The following is a 6,000-nucleotide window of genomic DNA, read 5'->3' on the forward strand; positions in this document are numbered from 1 at the left end:
GCCGTTGGGAAGCCCTCATTCCCACTGCCCCCATTGTATTCATTTGTGAGTCAGGGTGGCCTTAAGGCTCCAAGGACAGCTGTCAATCACTATAACAGATTGACTTGGGAAACAAGGTAGTCTGAGGGGCAGAGAGGTTCACAGTTGCACATTAGTAGGTGAAAGGGAGAGAAAACAGCCCTGGGGAATTGTGACCAGCAGCCAGTAGCTCCCACCCTCCAAGCCCATGCATGCACACACATACCTACCTTTAGCTCCCTCCTCTGGTAATGGTCTTATCACCATAGTAACCATAACCTTGGAGCATGAATCTTAAAAAACAAAAAAAGAATAAAGATATATGCCATCTCTGCATATAGCCTCAGTAGCAGAATCTAATTTTCATTACAGACATAATGGAGGTTTTGCATAATCACACATACATTAATACCTAACATGCCAATGTTTGGTTAAAATTCATGAATTCAGTTCTAAATAAAAATTGCTGCTGGCTGGGGGTTTATTTCCCATCCATTAAAAAAAATTTAAGGCTCATAGTTACATTGGTGCAACTTTCTTTAAATCCTATAATCAATGGGGAGACCGGGATGCAAATGAAATCACCTCATGAAAGGACGGACAAAAGACCAGCTTCGTTACAGCGAAGGGTGAGGGGAGTTAAGAAGCAACAGCATAAGGCTGGCTAGAGGACCTGCATTTCTGTGGTACCTCCTAAAGTTAATGTGTACTCAGGTATCACCTCACCTCCCCAACACCTTCCAAAGCCAGGGACTGGAACTGAAGAGAAGAGCCAACTTTCGGAGCCTCTGTGATCATATCCACTGGATGTGTTGGGAAACAAGCCCAAGGAGACATTGTGTAGCCTCTCAGTTTGTACTGAAGCAATCCCCTTCCATGCTGCCAGGAGGTACCAGGCTTCTAGAAGCGGCTGACCCCAAGGACAGGTGCCCAAAATGTTCACAGCACAGCTTGCCCTCAGAGCAATGCTGTTCAGGCAACAGCCCTGTTCCAAGAACTATATTTTTTCTACACTGAATCAGCAGCAGACAGGCTTCACCATAGCCAGCTACTCTCCTCGGATACACCTTTCCCTGCTACTCAACTCTTGCCTTTTCCACCCTAAAACTCCTTCTCTACAATCAGCAGGGGCAACCCATTGCCTCTGCACCTGGCCTCTGATACTGCTCATCCTTTCTAAGAGTTTTCAGCTGAGTCTCCTCTGGGTGGCTGCAAAACCTCTGTTTTGGTCACACCCCCAGCTACTTGACCAGGCCTTCACCAAGAGCTCTTCTTTCCTCAGCTTGCGAGGAGCTGTGGAAATAGGAGCTCTGAGACTCAATAGCGAGTGCTATCCATTTGAGCTGACTGTCTACAGTGTGGAACCAACTCACACATTCTAGCCCAGCTGGCACCAGGCTGGGGTAAAACTGGCAGTGGGTGCTTTTGTAAAGGGAACAGTTAGTGTAGCAAAACTAAATCTACTCAGAGAGCTGCCCCCTTGGGACCCTCTCCCCCCATTAAATGTTTTCTATAACAAAGTAAGGGCAGGGATAGAACATCAATCCATCCCATAATTAGAGTTGCCAACTTTGGCTAGATGAATTCCTGGTGGTCTCATCACATGCAGCGTCCCCTGTAGGCTGTGTGCTTGTGCAGTCACTCAGGAGAGATTCAGATGCCACCCAGCTGAATAGCAGAGTGCCAGTGGCTAGGTTTTTTGTTGGTGGTGCACATTTACACATCTCAGTGCACATCAAAAATTATTCTGCAACATGGGTGGAAAAAATCCACATGTTTGATGTAAAACATTAGAGGGAATGTTGATCACATGACCTTATCTTTCCTCCCCTGCAGACTCCAGAACAAGCTTGGAGTGTTGGCACCCTACTCATAATACACTGGTTAATGCTATCATGACTCCTTAACAATAGGATCTTCGGAGACCTTTGGCTGTTCCAAAGTTCTGGCAAGGGCGTACAGACAGAGGCTCCTTAGGAAGATTTCTCTCTTCTACTAGCTGCAGAAGAGAGAAGGAGCAGGGAGCCATGACAGAACACTAGGCACAGTGGGAAAAGGCAAGAGACGGAGATAGAGGCAATGGGGCAAGGAGAGGGGGGAAGAGAGAGAGTCCATGTAGGTACCTCTGCTCTGATGAAAGGATTAATACTGGTGCTTCAGATACAACTAGTCACCTAGATTCGTGGCAGCCAACGTCAGATCAGGCAATCCATTCGGTATAGGCTGTGGGAGTGGGATATCAGAGGATGCATGAAGAGACAGTTCCTGGGAGGATGGGAAGGGGTTTGTTTGAAGAGACCCCGCAAGAAAATAAAAGGGACATGTCACAGGGTCTCCTGGTGCCCAGGGCACCTCTAGTCATTCACTGTGGGGTACAGCCCCAAATATCAGGGCTGGCTCAGCCTTTCAGGCTTTATGCCCAAATCAGATTCATCCTCTATTAGTGGTCAATATGGCCACTTGGGCCTAGTCACACAAGTCTACTCCACCCCCCTTTAGGGTCAATACAGACTCTCAGGCCTAGTCGCTAGTCCATTGCACCCCTATTGGGGTCAAAACAGCCTCTGAAGCCTAGTCCACCCCTAGTAGGGTAATTACGGCCCCTAGGGCCTAGACACGAACACAGCCCACTCCCACAGGGCGGAGACAGCTTTTCAGCCTGGTTCACAGGTAAACCCCCCCCCCCAAAAATCTAGGGAGCTGGATTGCAGTGGGGTAGGGGGACCCAGGCCTGCCCACTCTACCAGGTCCCGGCCCAGAGCCCTGTTAGCAGCAAATGCTGTCACTGCCTGCTCAGCGGGGATGCCTGCCAGAACATGGCAAGCTCCCAGAGGACAATCCTCCACCCTGGGCCACTTCCTACCTCCACCAGTGCAACACACTGTCACACACAGTCTGGCAACTCCCTTGCCCGGCATTGTCACTGTGGCTGCTCCAGGGGGTGGTAGCTCTGATTGCAGGGCTGTTCAGGAGCTCCTACCTGAGCTCCTTTCCCTCACTGGTCAGCCTCCTCTGCCCCCAGTAGTCCTCTTTTATACCCACGCAGAGGGAGCATGCCCAGAAGGCTAGAGGGGATGTAGCATCCCTGACCCTCAGAGTGGAGTTAACCCCTTCTGGCTTGGTGTGGGGTGAGGGCAAGGGTGAGGGCAGGGGAGAGGGATCTTACCCCGTTACAGGAAGCTATTCATTTATTTCCGTCTGGGTTAATTTTTTAAGTTAATTCAACTCTTCTTTTTCATTACAACCTGGCAGTTTCCCTTCTTCCCAAAGTGGGGGAGGGGGCAAAGGCCTAGAAGGAGAGCAATGTGAGGCTCAGGGAGATACTGTAGCTGAAGCTTTAGGTGGGTCAGCATGACCAAATGAGATTTGCGTTTGAGCACCTGGCTTCATAGATTCCAAGGCCAAACTGTGATCATCTACTGTGACCTCTACATAGCACAGGCCAGAGAACTCCCCAAAGTAATTCCTAGAGCAGAGCTTTCAGAAACACATGCAATCTTGATTTTAAATGTCCAGTGATCCACTGTGGCATTTGGTATATCGTACTCCCATCATTAAAAAGTTACTCCTCACGTCTAGTCTGAATTTGCCTAACTTCAGCATCCAGCCATTGGAGGATGTTATTCTTTTCTCTGCTAGACTGAACAGCCCATTATCAAATATGAGTTTCCTCGTGTAGGTACTTACAGACTACAGTCAAGTCACCGCTTAACCTTTCTCTTTGTTAAGCTAAATAGATGCAGCTCCTTGAATCTACTGGCATATAAGGCCTGTTTTCTGATCCTTTAATCATGCTCATGGCTCTTCTTGGAACTCTCTCACCATTTAGCAACATTCTTCTTGAACTGTAGACAACAGACCCAGTATTCCAGTAGTGGTCAAACCAATGCCAAAGACAGAGGTAAAATAACCTCTCAACTCCTACATGAGATTCCTCAAATTATGCATCCATGGATTGCATTAGCTCTTTTGACCATGGTGTCGGAAGCTGTCCATAAATTACATAACACATTCTTTGGTGATTTTTCAAGATCCATTCACCTCTTATAACTCTTTGTAACACAAAAGCAAAAACAAAACAAAAAATTGGGGACTCTCCCTTCCACCTCCAAAGTATTAGGCAATTTATGGGCAGCATCTCTCACTGGGAACTCGTGTAGCTAATCCACCTTCACCCTGAAATCTTTTTCAGGGTCACTGTGCTTGTCACGATAGAATGGCTAAGTAGGGCCTCCATTCTTTGGTCCTAAATGCATGCATTTACATTTAGCCATATTAAAATGTTTATTGTTTTCTCGTGGCCAGCTTACCAAGCAATTCAGATCACTTTGGATCAGTGACGTAGCCTCTTCATTATTTACCATCCCCTTGATTTTTATGCCCTCTGCAAACTTTGCCAGTGATTATTTTAATGTTTTTTCCCAGATCATTGATAATATGTTAAATGACTTAGGGCAAAGAGTTGATACTTGAGGAACTCCACTACTGACATCATACCTGTTTGATGCTGATTCTCCATTTACAGTTACATTTTGAAACCTTCCAGTTAGCCAGCTTTCAATCCATTCAAGGTGTGCTTTGTTAACTTTCTATTATTATGTCTATTGCTCTATTTCTATTGTAATTTCTGTTATTCTAGTTGTTTAATCAAAATGTTTTGTGATACAAAGACAAATGCCTCAGAGAATTCTGAGTATATTACATCAACCCTGTTACCTGTACAGCCGAACTTGTGATCTAATCCAAAAAAAGATATCATTAGTTTGACAGGTTCCATTTGCCATTAACTCATGTTGATTGACAGTAATTGGATTACCCTCCTTTAATTCTTTATTAATCGTGTCTAGAAGGGGATTATGTCTTAGCGATACGCTTACTATGTAAGGCTCTGGTTAGACCCCATGGCTACGTCTAGACTGGCATGATTTTCCGCAAATGCTTTTAACAGAAAAGTTTTCCGTTAAAAGCATTTTCGGAAAAGAGCGTCTAGATTGGCACGGACGCTTTTCCGCAAAAACACTTTTTGCGGAAAAGCGTCCGTGGCCAATCTAGACGCACTTTTGCACAAAAAAGCCCCAATCGCCATTTTTGCAATCAGGGCTTTTTTGTGCAAAACAAATCTCAGCTGCCTACACTGGCCCTTTTGCTCAAAAGTTTTGCGCAAAAGGGACTTTTGCCTGAACAGGAGCAGCATAGTATTTCCGCAAAAAGCACTGATTTCAGACAATAGGAAGTCAGTGCTTTTGCGGAAATTCAAGCAGCCAGTGTAGACAGCTGGCAAGTTTTTCTGGAAAAGCGGCTGATTTTCCGGAAAAACTGGCCAGTCTAGACACAGCCCACTGGTCTACTGTCGCTGGTAACCATCTCAAAAGGAAGAGAGCAACTCTTCAATAAGGCTGTGGTATTTTTGACCCCATCTGATACTGGCCCAGATTCTCAGCTTAAGTTTGTGGGTGTTGCAGCATGGGAGGGGCAGCCCAGGGACAGGGGAGAGGGCCATCAGTATTCCTGCAAACTATGCACTTGTGTGGCTGCTCTGGCGAGATTCCAGTGTTGCCCAGTGATTAGCAGAGCACCCATGGCTAGATATTTTTGTTTCTACTGGCGGTGCACATTCAGACATGTCTCGGTGCATATACAAATTTATTCCTCACTAGGATGGAAAAGATTAGAGGGAACATTGAGGGCCGTATGTGGATGTGCACTTTGTTGTGCCTCCTGAATTCTGGGTTGCTCTGGGGGCCCAGGACCTGTTCTGACTTACAGTTGCTGCCCGTAGCTTCCCATAGAGCTGTGCCACTGCCCGGAGTAGCTGAACCATGAAGTGCCTGGCCACATGCCCTCCGGACCCCCAGCACACTCCAATGCCAGGACTGTGAGGGGAAGGAAAGTACATTCCCAGTGAAGGGTGCTGCCTAAAAGCTCTGAAGTGGCATAAAAGGGTTGAGCCCTGTACCCTGGAGAGGGCACAGCAGAGATGAG

At 46.7% G+C, this 6,000-nt stretch overlaps 1 protein-coding gene across 4 annotated transcripts in view; it reads right to left on the bottom strand.

Moving 5' to 3' along the window:
- Positions 1–1,110, bottom strand: part of GRAP2 (GRB2 related adaptor protein 2) — a 161,763-nt gene extending 160,653 nt beyond the window's left edge. For 3 of the 4 annotated variants that reach the window (XM_075936414.1, XM_075936456.1, XM_075936424.1), the window contains exons 1-2: positions 745–1,110; positions 249–311 (exon numbers count right to left, since the gene is read on the bottom strand). The gene's annotated coding sequence lies outside the window, so the exon portion shown is untranslated. The remainder of the gene's footprint in view (positions 1–248; positions 312–744) is intronic. The other variant, XM_075936443.1, reaches the window with a different exon arrangement.
- Between the last annotated feature and the right edge of the window lie 4,890 nt (positions 1,111–6,000).

This window comes from Pelodiscus sinensis, chromosome 1 (assembly GCF_049634645.1).
Source record: "Pelodiscus sinensis isolate JC-2024 chromosome 1, ASM4963464v1, whole genome shotgun sequence".
NCBI lineage: Eukaryota > Metazoa > Chordata > Testudines > Trionychidae > Pelodiscus > Pelodiscus sinensis.